Consider the following 15,755-nt stretch of genomic DNA (forward strand, 5'->3'; position numbering starts at 1 on the left):
CCTTGAACGCAGCGTTTTCTTCGGAGTGCAGTGGAGATGGGTAAGAGTGGCGGGTGACAGGCAGCCGGCATCAAACATTTCCAGCGATACTTGCAAACGATTGTCAAGTTTAATTCCCGCAGGCGCCGGAACCCTCGCCCTAAGCAGGCAGAAGGGTCCTGCAACTTTGCGAGCCATAGAAGTGCACGACAGTCGTTTATAACATTGAGTGACCTGCCGTACACATAAAGGGAGACTTAGAAGTGACGCAAATTGGGGTGCAATATCTTCGTTAAAGCGAAGCATTGTACCTCTATCATCCAAGAGTTTATTTGAAACCACCGCCGTCGAAAAATGCAGACGCGAACAAATAATAGAAAGTATATAAACCGCCAGGAATCGAACCTGGTGCGAAGAAAGAACCACAGCGAGAGCACCAGTTTTCACCAATTGAGCAGTGAGCGCATGTGGAAACGGGTGAGATAGACAGTGTACTCACCCAGCACAGCTGTATGTTTCCCCCCTTGCATTCTCAATAAATGGGGCGTGATGGCATCTCGTGACCCGCACGTGGCTGTGTGCTGGACTAACAGCTCGCGCTAAAGCCGTGTGCACGCGTTGCCCATGTCCTAGAAGCTAGTTAATAGCGGCTGCGAGTAATGACGCCAGTCGTGCATCGAGATTTGCAATTATTGTGAGAGATGACGTTAGCAATGACATCCACTTACGCACGCTGGCAACGTGGACACAGATGTTACCGACGGCCACGTGTGTGCCATGACTACGAGAGGACGCTTTGCCAAGGACACTGTCTACATGGTGCGAAACACACCCAAGACCGACATCGAAAATTTTATATGAACGCACTGTGCCTTCCCTACTTATTACCATGCTACGCCCACGATCATTGTTTGGGACATTAACATCGACATTTCTTCATCGAAGATATTGTAATTATGTGCAACAGACATCAAACATCCAACTAGCATTGGGGAATGTGCATTGACTTAACTTTCACGAAAAATATACTTGCATGAAAATACAAATCCTGACTGGGTATCACGCCGATAATACGGTCGTTCTGAACATCGTACTGAAGTGAAGTAATGAATAACGTTTTACAGGTACAGTGTAACGTGTTACAAACGCAAGCGGACCGTAGTCACACGTGGTAGGGAATGTGTAAATTTCCGCTCACCACCCACTTCACCAGGGTGGATTGGCGTGGATTTTTCATACTGCTATGAGTTAATTTCTCGTTCTGATGCAGCGCCGCTGACATAGGTGAATACGGGTTCACATGTTTGACCAGAAAACTACCCAACCTACATCACAAGTGGGTATAAGCATTTCTATCGCGGCGTACTACTCAGGATGTGCAAGGAGAGGTGGGTGCGGCACGCAATTCTGCTAGATTTCCTCCATAAAGATTTGAACACTCTCTTTCTCCTGGTGTGTGACGGGTTTGGATATTTCGGCTACGTTTTCAAAAAAACGGAAATACTAATAGCCGATTGGGAGAAATGTTCATCCACCTTTTTTGTTCTTTGACTCACCGGGTTCTCACCTGGACGGACTGGCACCATCGATGGTGACGATATTTCGAAAAAAAAACGTCCGTGTCTCGTGCTCAAAGCGACGTTGTTAAGGCTTCAGTGGGTATTTTTTTGACACATTTCTCTGCAATACTGCCTACAACCATGCGGTGTGCTCCGTAAAGCTGTGGGCTAGTGCGACAACGTCGTGGAGATATACTACGCTGGTGTGCTAATACAGGCAGGCCAGAATAATGTCGATAACTCTTTTGCACATTGCTGGTGCTGTGCATAGTCCAAATCACTTTAATTCAAACTTAATGTGAAAGAGGTTTAGAGGGCATCGAACATATGCGATATTAGTATACGCCTTTTTATGATGTTGGCCATTTGATGTTGGACCCGCCGTCGACATTGCAGATTGTCGACTGTCGAGGCGGCTGTGAGAACGTTTTTTCCCCCTCTTTTGAACACTGGTTAGAGAGGAGGATTACACTCGTTTTTTTCTCCCGGTTGTGCTCTACTGTGGTGCTGCTTTTCACTGTCTCGTTTTCTGGTGGCACTCTTATTATACTTTCTTCTCCCTTGCCATCTCGAGTCCCATTCCTACGCATCGTACACCTACAAGGCCAAACGAGTCCATCGCACCCTGATATCGGTCTGAGTGCTTTATTAGAAAGTCCGTACCTATCGTACACAAACCAGGCGTCACGTCCACGACCTCCCGAATATTAAATGCTGGTACCCTCGTTCGCTACTGCAGGCTGTATCGGAGGGGTTACTTGGAAAACTGAGGCGTAAAGAGGTTATTCTTAGGTAACAGAAGAAAGGATAAAGAGGACTTCGGAGTTAACATATTCTCATAAATTACCTTCCATACTCAAGCGGTGCTATGAAGTATCAAATGCCCATCGTGTTTTCAGGAAAACGCAAGCTTGGTGGGTTGTTAAGCCGTATTAGCGGAAAAAATACGCGTAACCCATGAAGGAAGAACCACGACTGGAATTTGTGGGCTCCAAGATTGGTAGTGGATACCATATACCGCTCACAGGTGACAAGGTATATATTACGCAAATTCGACATTACAAAAATGATCACATCAGAGAACATAAAATATTAATCAAGAATGACACTGGAACATAATAGCCCATTCATTGCTGTGATTGTACGCCGTAAGTCAAAGAAACTATTATCATTGATACTAGCCGTGACGATGTGGCTCTTGAGCTATCAGAAGTGTACTCATAAAAAAACGCGCTTGGATGCATCAGTGAACCGTCGCTAACTCTGTTTAGCAATGAATTGAATTTTGTAGACGTCATGCGGTAGGCGGAGTTTTAGTATTTTGGTATTGGTATCGCTTTTCCTGTCTGAATTTATAACTTTATGTATATATGTAGGAACCTATTTGAGGCACCTCATTTTCTTCAAATAAATATTTGTGAGTGTCGCACTGCTGGTCTTCTTTCGTCCGTATGTCCAGCTCGCGTAATTTTGGTAAATTCGTAATTATGCCACACTTATAACAATTCAAACAAATGTGCCTAAAATAGTATAGATTCGGAAGGATTTCTCGCTCCAATTCTGGGGTGTAAACATAATACTCCTTGCGCGTCTTTACACCGCCGTTTGACGGTCTCCATTAGATCAGGCAGTTACTAGCATGGGTCAGGCATAAAAAAAGCATAAGATCCTCGACCCAGTGGAACACTTAGGGCTTCGCATTTTGTGTGGCGTTTTCCGAACCAGTCTCGATCAAAGTTGAAACTTTAATTGCGATTATTGGTGCCAGCGTGCCAGCGAACGCATGTTTTTACCGCAGATATATAGTTGTGCAAAGGTTGGAGTAAGGCATCAAACACTCCAACCGCAATGTCGTAAGTTCTGTATGACCCCAACTTTTGCTCAAGTAGAACCATAATTACGCGAAAAGAATCATATACCGTACGGCGTAGTCTATTTACTGTTGAACGTCACATATTCAACCGTTTTAGGTTATACTGTTTTTGAGAGAGATGATTTAAATGGAGGGAGCGTAATGGTCATGCCGAGACAAAACATCTAAGACACATTGCATTCTGCCTAATGTGTGTTAGATGTTTCCGCCAACACATTCAACGCGCACTTGACGTACTCGGGGTATTCGATTACAAAGTCCTGTACACATCATATGCAAACCAATTTTGACGGCCAGGTCTATCGACTTTTGGATGCAGGGTACCCTTGTTGGCTACTGTCGGCGGTATCTGAAGCGTTATTTCACAAACTGAAGCGGAACCATGTCAATCCTGTGGGGACAGAAGTAAAGAACGAGCCATGAGGTGGTACCGTATCCCAGTAACCCCTTTCTTCCGAATGGCGTCATTGTCGGCTCTCTTCTTGATACGGTTTTTTTTTCATGGTATGGAAGCGCTGCGTAATTATTTGGGAAGATTTACTACAGACCATATCTCTTTGATGTTCCGCACAGATTCCTGTGGTAGGCCGCAAAAGTGTTGGATGAATGCTAACAATTAGCATCGTTAGAAATGTACTTCAGCATTATTTTTTCGTTGGATGACTACTTCAGTCTTAGACTTGACTTTTTCAAACACCGGAATTTTTACTTTGTGGTCTACTTTGGATCACGCTTGAAGTAGCGACCACCTTCTTATTTTATTTCGGATAATGTGCGCCTCTACTTCGGCACGTGCCAGTATGTTTTCGCACACCAATTTACGCTGTTTTCAAAACAAAGTATAGGTCGCATTTCAATTTATTCCATCCGGTAACTATAAACGCAGGGCAGTTCAAGTTACATCCATCCTTTCGGATGCCTTAAAAGCTTCTCGATTCATCATCTCGTCCCAAAAACACTAGCACTAGCAAGGGGTGGGATGAAGATCGCGCCCTGGCGTATCAACAAAGGCAGGCGGCTTCAAAAGTATTTCTTAGAAACCAATGCCTGTCTAACTGGACCAGTTACAAAATTACGGCCTCTATACTAAGACACTCTCAAAAGCTAAATGAGTCCATAACACCGAGAATTTTGCCGTTCTCGCAAAGCCAAATAATAAGCGATTGCTATATACGGTTCTGCGCTACAGAAAGGTGCTACCAGAACACTACATAATAGTTCAGTGGTTCAGTATATACAGTGGCCAATTGAAGTGCTCAAATAAATTCCGCAGGCACTATAATCTTAATTTTCCCCTGCTTTTCGGCTCTTTTTATCAGACAAATTTCGAATGGTATTTTCAACCCTGTCAATGTCGAAACTGGCTGACGTTGTTTCATAGCTGTCTGTGGCTGCTCCAGGGCATGATAGAATTACCGTGCCAATCTTTCCGCTTTTATAAGAGGGATCCCCTAAAATTTACGGGAGATAGGAAACATGCCATTAAAAATAGCTAGATCTCCAGAATCAAAACTTTCTAAGGTAGCGCCATTGCTAAAAAACGAATGTTTAGTTTAAGTCCAGATAACATCAGGCTGATTTCCTCAACCAGGAACTTGGGAAAGCCCATCGAGAGGATTGTACATGGCCGCCTGATGCGGTTTTTCGAAAGCAATGAAATGTTACGCCGCATTAGAATTGGCTTCAGCCCTGGAAATTCGGTTAGTATTGAGAGCCGCCATAAACAAGCCCGTAGCCAAAACAAGTATTCGTATTTGTTACTCTGGATACAAGAAAGGCCTACAACAGCCTAGATAACACTACCTTATTATGACATCTAGAAAGTGGCGAAATTGCAGTACATATATTTCTGGATTGATTCGTTTTTAACTAGATTGATATTCTTTTGTTCCAAAGACGGCATATAATCTTCAAAATATCAGCAATTTTGTGGGGCCCAACAGGGATCAAAACTTTGTCTGGTTGTTTTCAAGAATTTAAGATCAATTCCGAATATGCATGGCATAAAAACGTATGTTTATGCCGAAGATATTGCCTTTTGCTCATCGGGCAGAGACATTCAATACTTGTGTCAACGACTACAAAATTGTCTGGTCGCACGAGATAATTGAGTAAGCAGGCTACATTTATCGCTGAATAATAATAAATGTGTTGTTTTAAGTTTCCGGTTAACATCCCCGTATTATCGTGCCTATGTACCAACCGCCATCCACCGCTCAAGATATAGAATTTAAATATCTACGTCGAACCTATGATCAGAATCTTACACAGCGTCCTCAGAATAAACATGTCACTGCGAAAGAAAAAAGAGCTGCAGGCATGTTCCCCTGGCTATATAACGACAATATCGGTTACGTAACGACAGCGTAGGAATATATGGCAGCTATGGTCACCCGGTGTACAGTTTGGCTGCGTCACATTTTCTCGTTTTGCGGCGCATAAATTGCATTCCTTATTTCTGGTCGAGAGAACGCCTTTGAGAATATGGTTGGCATTAGCAAACTATGTCTCTTATCGTATGTTTCACCTGGAGGTACGATCGTCTCCACTGAACTATAGATGTCAAATAATCACCGCAACAGTCTTTATCAAATTATTTGAGTCCGCACTGGTCGACGCATAGTTGATTTTACCTGTGAGGCCTTGTCTTTTTCAACGTATTCAGTTACCGCGGTTCCGGAACCCGAGGTGGATCTAGTACACTCATGGCTTCGGCCACTTCATGAAGACCTTTAGTCAGCTCAGCCCTATTGTAATAGGGTGTTATCTCCGGAAAAAATTGTTGCATGCCCGAATCCGCAATGTATAGCTTGGCGATCATTTGTCAGCCCTTCATTCCCCTATTGTCATTACTACCGATGCCTCTAAAAGTAATAATAGGCCTGGATTCGGATTACTATCCCAGTCCTCGATTGCTGTTTTTTAATTGGGTTACCTGGTAACACTTCTATTTTCTGTGCGGAAGAGTTAGGAATGATCTTGGCTATTCAAAACTTCAGCATAGTTTTTCGCAAGTTGTCATTCCTTGTGACTCCCGGTGTCTGTTTTGCGTATTATTGTCGGAAAAGAAATATTCACATTTCCGCAGATTGGTGTTATTTATTCCTCATCAGCTTTCTGTCGTTAAGCTAGTGTGGCTTCTTTGACACACATGAATTCCTTACTATGATGTGGCTGATGAATCACCCAGTATGTTTTTGGTGGCCCTATGGATGTGCAATGTCCGAATGGAAGCTTTCTTTTAGGGCCAAAATTGAGACGTTTACAACCACTGTAGACTTATTGGCTACATTCTTCTCAATTCTAGAGATTAAAGCCGACTTTATCATGCATGGAAGCCGATGTTTTGTAAATGTGGGCTATGCGATGTAGGAATCACTAAACTTTGATGCAAAATTCACTCATTAAATTTCTATCTTTATATATTTTGATTGGTTCTACCTCCGCAATGTCCTTTCTACGAATAACTGTAAAATGTAAACATTTCGCTTTCATTCCCACAGTTTCTTCCCAAGCGAAGCACGCATGTGGAGCACAGCCATTGGCACTTCCAGCTTTCGCTAACTATTTCCCAGGTTCTGTCACTACACGCTTACGCCTTACGAGTTTGCCACAGTGATATTGTGACCGCCCTCCACTCATATGTTGCCGCGACAGATTGGTTTCCCTGCTAGTCAGCTAAGCATTTTTATTTATTTATTTTCTTCCTGCCTCCACTTTTATATAAAACCTTCAGATATTTGAATATTTTTTGTTCTGTATTTTCTCTTCTAAATTTTGGAATCTAAATTAATATGTGTCCCTTACTTATTCGGTACAAGCCTCTTTGACAAACCCCTGTGTGGGAATGGCCAATGGTTTGAGGAACCAACCAATCAACCGCTTGACAAACTTAGATCTGGTGCTACAAAATATTAGGTATCCATGGTTTATTCGTAACCACGCAGGCTAGGGGAGTTGTGAAACGGTATCAGCAAAAAAAAAAGATGCAAATCCTATGGTGTAAGAAAGGCAAAAAGAACTATGTGGGATGCAAAGTGGGATCCAAAGTGAGAACCAAAGTGGGATCCAAACTATTATTCTTCACAGGAGCCAAGACCCTGTGGCGCGTGAGGTTTCAGAAGAGTTCTTAATTTAAGAAAATATTGAGGGGTGAATTAGTGAACCATCATCATCAGTTTTTACGAATAAAATGTTTTCAGGCTTTTTTTTTGTCTATAATTTTTCTTTCCGTATAGAAAGGTTCCCAAAGGCTAAAGGCTTGAAGCCCGACTAGTTCCGCGGACCTGGCGGCAGGTAGCGTGCGGGAATTGTATAATATATTAATCCTGGAGTCGAGCTCTAAAAAACAGAAATAAAAAAGCGAAAAGATACAAAAACTGCAGAGAATACATTTGCAGTCATGATCCTTTATTGTTGAATGTGCGACTACTTGGCACAAAACAAAAGAGTACCTGTCGAAATTTTCACACAGGCTGTGGTATCACACCACTCGCCAGTTTTACCGTGCAGTGAAAGGAGTGAACAGACAAAAAAACCTAAAACAGAGACCTATTTCAGCAGAGATATCTGTAATTTTGCAGCAACAATTTATTTCATGCTTCGGTAAATTTTCGCTCTATGTCATTGCCTTCTTTAAGAGGACATTTTTAATGTGTGTTTCACAACCTTTTGGCAAAAGGTAATGTTATTCTTAACTTTGTTCAATAAGTAGGGCATTTCATAATCGGTGAAGCCGGCAGTTAATTTGTACTTGTAGAAGCCATTGGTAGATGTCGTCTACACCAGGTACGTCGCGTGGTAGTTATATTGTTGCAAGTGCTAAAATTCTTAACCCTAATGTACTGAGGTAATTTGTTGTAGTATGTTTTATTTGCCTTTAAAAGTGAGTGGTTAAGAACCAGTTCATTTTTACCTAGGTATTTAGGCCTGCCGCCATAATTTTTGGATATTCAAAATGCCTTTTGTAACAAGACCAATTTGTTATAGTTCTGGTAATACGTGCCCTATAGTAAATCGCAGTCGGAAACTTAGAAAAATAACGAAAATTAGAGCGTCTTTTCTAACCATAAATGAATAGTAGGGCGCCTTTTCTAGCCATAACAGTATGATATTTCGAATTGTATCTATGAAAGCCCACCGTGTTTTCAGATAAGCAGCTAATTTACACACACGTGTATTTATTGACAGATTGTTTTCAAATCAAACTGCTGAAAATGTTCGTGCTTTTGATTGGTGGAGTCGGATGTTTGGATAGAACAAAGGTATAGTATAAGCCAATGGTTTCCTTAGTTGTGTGAAGACCACATAATAATTTTACTGATGTTTAATTGTTACTTGTTTTATTGCAGCCACTGGGAGGGAAATTGCAAGTATTGGTTAACCCTAGTTACCCATTCTGGCAAGAAAATATCTGTGAAAAAATGTACATATAATATTATTTTGGGCAGACCAGGTATCGCCAGTACATCATTTATATACAAAATAATAGCATGGGTCCGAATATCAATCCGGAAGGTGGACTTTGAGTACAGTACTATTGTTTTTGCTCTTCGTATTTGCTTTTATGGTTTTATGCTTATCTGTAGAAGGCTATTTCAGCAACTTTATTACCTTCAAATACATTGTGGCGAGTCGCGGATTATTGGCCTTTCTTCTTCTGTATGTCCGATTTGATCAATTTCCGTATGGCACAAGGCACCAACTAGACTGCCAGCCAGTTGCACTGAATAAATATGACGTGATCTTTAAATATGACGCTTAAAAACTTGTTTCTCTCTCTTGAAAATATCGATTCGCCATTGAGTTCATAAGCGCCTTGCATTCCTGGAGTCTTGAAACATATAGTACAGCTCCTTTTTAAAAGAGTAGTTTCAAAACCACTTGCATCAGCTCAGCGAATAAGCTTGTTAGATTTCAAGGTAGACGTGTTGCCGAGTTATAAGCAATATTTGCACATCCTTTATTCAAGAGGAGATTGGTGACGGCACTGGTTTCTGAAGTGAATTTTTTTTTCAGTATAACCAACGTGGAGCTATTTCTTGATGCACGGCTTTTTCCAGCTCGTGAAATTTTGAGTGCTGACCCGCCTGTTACATACAATCGAGAATAGCGCTAAAGATGTTACGTGACGCAACAAAAAATAGGTCTGTACAATTGCATATCGCCACGCCCTATAATGAGCGTTTTTATGTAAAACATCATGCATTTCAAGAACTTGTTTATCAAGGCATCTTTTATACATAATTTTATGGTCACCCGTTTGTGTATCGCCACATCTGAAGCCAGCCTGGTTGCATTCGGAAAGGTTATTGCACTTTAAAAAGTAAAAATTAGCCGGTTATTATCTCCAAATTGCACAAGCGGTGAGTTAGATAATTGGAGCGATAACTTGGGTGACAGAATTAGTCTTTTACTGCCTTCAGGAAAAAAAGTACTATTGTCTTCTTTCAATACCTCACAAAGTGCCCTGAAAACTATGTTTTGTGGGATGAGTGGAGAAATGTTGCAAGTTTGGTGCGTTTAGGTGTTGTGCCAATGTGTATGTAATGTTACCTGCATTTGGAGCTCAAATTTTACAAGTGCGCAAAGCTGCCATCAACTCATGAAATGCCAACAGTAAATTGCAAGAAATTGTTGAGGTACTTTTATGGATTGTTTTATGTTTTATGAAAGTGCATGTGTAGTGTGAAGAACTAGACACACGTTCATAGTGTTTTTATAGTGTATTACCATAGTCTTCGAGTGGCACTTCCACTGCCACTTCCACTGCCTATAAGTGGCACTTCCACTGCCTTGAGATAGATGGCGAGGCAGTGAAAGTGGTAAGCGAATATAACTACTTAGGCCAAGTTGTGACCCCAGATCCCAACCATGAGGCAGAGAAAATTACAAGGATCAGAATGGGGTGGGGTGCATATGGAAGACATTCTCAGATAATGAATAGCAGCCTGCCATTGTCGCTGAAGAAGAAAGTGTATGACAGCTGCATCTTACCGGTACTCACCTACGGGGCAGAAACTTGGAGGCTCATTAAGAGGGTTCAACTTAAATTGAGAACGACCCAGCGGGCAATGGAGCGGAAACTGATAGGTGTAACAATAAGGGACAGGAAGAGAGCGGAGTGGGTCAGGGAGCAAACTGGTGTTAAATACATATTAGTAGAAATTAGGAAGAAGAAATGGACGTGGGCAGGGCATGTAATGCGAAGGCAAGATAATCGCTGGTCATTAAGGGTAACAGAGTGGATCCCTAGAGAAGGCAAGCGTTGCTAGGGGCGGCAGAGAGTTAGATGAGCAGATGAGATCAAGAAGTTTGCGGGGATAAATTGGTCACAGTTGGCACAGGACCGAGATAATTGGAGAATAATGGGAGAGGCCTTTGCCCTGCAGTTGGCGTAGATAGGCTGGTAATGATGATGATGATAATGATGACCATAGTCTTCACTGCTGTCTCTAGTTGACCTGACCCTTTCCAAAAGCCTACGAGCGTTTTAACTCACTGAGTTATATGTTCGGGAGAACTGGGAACAGTTACCCACGCCTTATTATGAGAGTCCTCCTTAAACCTACCATCCACGTTGTAGCAGGGCCTCCCTCTACATGTGAGATATGGATATGTAATCTACTTACGAGATCCCTGTGACCGTATTAAAGTTCATTGTGGCTTTGTTAAACTTTTTGTTGGAAGGTGACTACTTTTTCTCTACCGGGCTATGTTAGAATGGTTGGGAAGCGGTCACTATATTACAGGTATATGCACCCCTCTACTTCGGTTTATCGTGATTAAAGTCACGCTGTAAAGGCTTCAGCGGCTATTTTTATGACAAATTTCTCTGAAATACCACGTACAACCTTGCGGTGTGCTAGGTAAAGCTCTGGGCTAGTGCGACAACGTCGTGGAGATATACGATGCTAGTATGCTAATACAGCCAGGCTAGAATAATATCCATAATTCTTTTGCACATTGCCGGTGCTGTGCACAGTCCAAATCTCTTCAACTCAAACTTAATTGTAAGGGCATCGGGGATTTGCAGGATTTGTATACGACTTTCTATGATGTTTGGTAATGTCGACGGGTTCAGGTCACTCCGTACTGGCATCGCGTTTCACCCGACATAAAGAAGGTGGCGCAGAGTTACGGTGTTAATGTTGTATTTAGTGCGCATGGCAAGTTGTCAAAGATTTGCCCTATGATGTCAAAAAAGAAGGATGACCCACTCTGCACAAACACGCTTGAGACGCAGTACTTTGAGCGCACAAAGAATGTTGTGTACGAAGTCCCAATGAGTTGCTCGAAAGTTTACATCGGGCACACCGGTCGTTGTTTTAATGAACGAGCGCGTGATCACAATTGGGCTGTAAAACACACAATTTGAGGGCACATGTCTGACCACTGTAAGCAATGCAAGTGTGTACCAAGGTTGCAGCAGACAAGATTTCTGCGCAGGGCTAGCGATAGGTTAGAAAGACAAATTATAGAAGCGTTCTTAATCGGAAAAGGGGGTGAGGAGTGCATCAGCAAGCCATCTTGTGCTCTTTCAGCAACAGAGAGTGAATTCCTAATAGGCGAACACAGTGATGACGTCATCTTTTGGTAACATATATATGCCGTTTGTTTCTTTATTAAATTTTAGTTGGAAGTGGGTCTCCGTTTGCCTTGGTTGTGTTTTTTCTTCTAGTGCCCTCGATTTTTCTTGCGCCTTTAAAACCTTGTTACTTCAAATAAAAATATTCTCAGGGAAATCAGGTAAAAAATGCAATTGGCTTTAGAGGAGCGGGAAAACACAAAATAACAAAAGAAAAGCCCACATTTGCTCTTTGACTATTGGCTGTCCTTGAATTTCGGACACATTGTTCTTGTTTCAGTCGCGTTGTATGCAACCAAAGTGTTCTTAAACAAGCCCAGCTCACACCATATTTGCCACTGCCGCAATAACAGAAGTAGCGATCCGGCGCCGTGACCATGAAACAGTGCATGATGCACGAATCAAGCGGTACTATAACCCACTTGTTTGGCCAGCACCTTGAGTTCCAGGATGGCTGCCGTTTTCGCAGGGTGATAATTGTAATGCCGAAAATTGGCAATGCTCACAATCAGGATCAGGACCATAGCCAATCCCCTGCGGGTGATGTGAGGCAGCATATAATCATCGGTAGCACAAGCGACATGTGGAAGCCACACGGACATCAACTAGAGCGACGGGATTCCCTCTAAGGCGTGCCTCTCCCAGCGTGCGCTCTGCTCGGAGCACCTTCCGTCTGTTTAGCAACTTTTTCTGTTAAAACTACACACATATATATATATATATATATATATATATATATATATATATATATATATATAAATATATATCAAAGTTGCAGTCCTTATTGCCAGTGCTGTTTGGCTTTTTTTTTTTATATAGTGCCGAATGAGGCATGATTGCATTTTTTTTTGCAGGAATAAATAATTGAAAATTCAAGTCGAGCAAAAATGCGCCGTTTTTTCCGGAAGGGGGAATCGAACACACAACCTCCGCATAACGCTTGCGGTGCTCTACCATTGAGCTAGTTCCGCGGCGACTCCCTTCTCGACTATACGGCGGGGTTTTGTATTTACGACTGCTCAGAGCCCGGTCAACTAGCGCCGCCCCTCGACCACCGCGGGAAGACGTAGAACGTCTTTTCCCAGCGGCCGCACGTAAGACGTGGTCGGAAGTAGGGGATAGCCAAAGGCATTTCAGACTGCTGAAGCCAGAACCCCCGTAATGCATTTTTTAGAACAGAGACGTACGGGACGAGGGATTCCGTAAGGACACACATCAAAGTTGCAGTCCTTATTGCCAGTGCTGTTTGGCGTTTTTTTTTTTTATAGTGCCGAATGAGGTATGATTGCATTTTTTTTTGCAGGAATAAATAATTGCAAATTCAAGTCGAGAAAAAATGCGCCGTTTTTTCCGGAAGCGGGAATCGAACCCACAACCTCCGCATAACGCGTGCGGTGCTCTACCATTGAGCTAGTTCCGCGGCGACTCCCTTCTCGACTATACGGCGGGGTTTTGTATTTACGACTGCTCAGAGCCCGGTCAACTAGCGCCGCCCCTCGACCACCGCGGGAAGACGTAGAACGTCTTTTCCCAGCGGCCGCACGTAAGACGTGGTCGGAAGTCGGGGATAGCCAAAGGCATTTCAGACTGCTGAAGAACCCTCGTAATGCATTTTGTAGAACAGAGACGTACGGGACGAGGGATTCCGTAAGGACACATATCAAAGTTGCAGTCGTAATTGCCAGTGCTGTTTGGCGTTTTTTTTTTATAGTGCCGAATGAGGTATGATTGCATTTTTTTTTGCAGGAATAAATAATTTAAAATTCAAGTCGAGAAAAAATGCGCCGTTTTTTCCGGAAGCGGGAATCGAACCCACAACCTCCGCATAACGCGTGCGGTGCTCTACCATTGAGCTAGTTCCGCGGCGACTCCCTTCTCGACTATACGGGGCGCTAGTTGACCGGGCTCTGAGCAGTCGTAAATACAAAACCCCGCCGTATAGTCGAGAAGGGAGTCGCCGCGGAACTAGCTCAATGGTAGTGCACCGCACGCGTTATGCGGAGGTTGTGGGTTCGATTCCCGCTTCCGGAAAAAACGGGCCTTTTTTCTCGACTTGAATTTTCAATTATTTATTCCTGCAAAAAAAATGCAATCATACCTCATTCGGCACCAAAAAAAAAAAAAAAAACGCCAAACAGCACTGGCAATAAGGACTGCAACTTTGATATGTGTCCTTACGGAATCCCTCGTCCCGTACGTCTCTGTTCTACAAAATGCATTACGAGGGTTCTTCAGCAGTCTGAAATGCCTTTGGCTATCCCCGACTTCCGACCACGTCTTACGTGCGGCCGCTGGGAAGAGACGTTCTACGTCTTCCCGCGGTGGTCGAGGAGCGGCGCTAGTTGACCGGGCTCTGAGCAGTCGTAAATACAAAACCCCGCCGTATAGTCGAGAAGGGAGTCGCCGCGGAACTAGCTCAATGGTAAAGCACCGCACGCGTTATGCGGAGGTTGTGGGTTCGATTCCCGCTTCCGGAAAAAACGGCGCATTTTTTCTCGACTTGAATTTTCAATTATTTATTCCTGCAAAAAAAATGCAATCATACCTCATTCGGCACTATAAAAAAAAAAAACGCCAAACAGCACTGGAAATAAGGACTGCAACTTTCATATGTGTCCTTACGGAATCCCTCGTCCCGTACGTCTCTGTTCTGCAAAATGCATTACGAGGGTTCTGGCTTCAGCAGTCTGAAATGCCTTTGGCTATTCCCGACTTCCGACCACGTCTTACGTGCGGCCGCTGGGAAAAGACGTTCTACGTCTTCCCGCGGTGGTCGAGGGGCGGCGCTAGTTGACCGGGCTCTGAGCAGTCGTAAATACAAAACCCCGCCGTATAGTCGAGAAGGGAGTCGCCGCGGAACTAGCTCAATGGTAGAGCACCGCACGCGTTATGCGGAGGTTGTGGGTTCGATTCCCGCTTCCGGAAAAAACGGCGCATTTTTTCTCGACTTGAATTTTCAATTATTTATTCCTGCAAAAAAAAAATGCAATCATACCTCATTCGGCACTATAAAAAAAAGAAAAGAAAAAAAAACGCCAAACAGCACTGGCAATAAGGACTGCAACTTTGATATGTGTCCTTACGGAATCCCTCGTCCCGTACGTCTCTGTTCTACAAAATGCATTACGAGGGTTCTGGCTTCAGCAGTCTGAAATGCCTTTGGCTATCCCCGACTTCCGACCACGTCTTACGTGCGGCCGCTGGGAAAAGACGTTGTACGTCTTCCCGCGGTGGTCGAGGGGCGGCGCTAGTTGACCGGGCTCTGAGCAGTCGTAAATACAAAACCCCGCCGTATAGTCGAGAAGGGAGTGGCCGCGGAACTAGCTCAATGGTAGAGCACCGCTCGCGTTATGCGGAGGTTGTGGGTTCGATTCCCGCTTCCGGAAAAAACGGCGCATTTTTTCTCGACTTGAATTTTCAATTATTTATTTCTGCAAAAAAAAATGCAATCATACCTCATTCGGCACTATAAAAAAAAACGCCAAACAGCACTGGCAATAAGGACTGCAACTTTGATATGTGTCCTTACGGAATCCCTCGTCCCGTACGTCTCTGTTCTACAAAATATATAAATATATATATCTATATATATATATATATATATATATATATATATATATATATATATATATATATATATATATATATATATATATATATATATATACATTGTAATGGAGATTGCTTGAAGTGCTCTTACCGTCCAATCCCTCTTCACCGACCGGTCGGTCCCCCAATGAGTCTGTAGCTTGGATCA

The sequence above is a fragment of the Haemaphysalis longicornis genome, unplaced genomic scaffold (genome assembly GCF_048455015.1).
Source record: "Haemaphysalis longicornis isolate Haplotype H1 unplaced genomic scaffold, Haemaphysalis longicornis Haplotype H1 scaffold_6, whole genome shotgun sequence".
Classification (NCBI taxonomy): Eukaryota; Metazoa; Arthropoda; class Arachnida; order Ixodida; family Ixodidae; genus Haemaphysalis; species Haemaphysalis longicornis.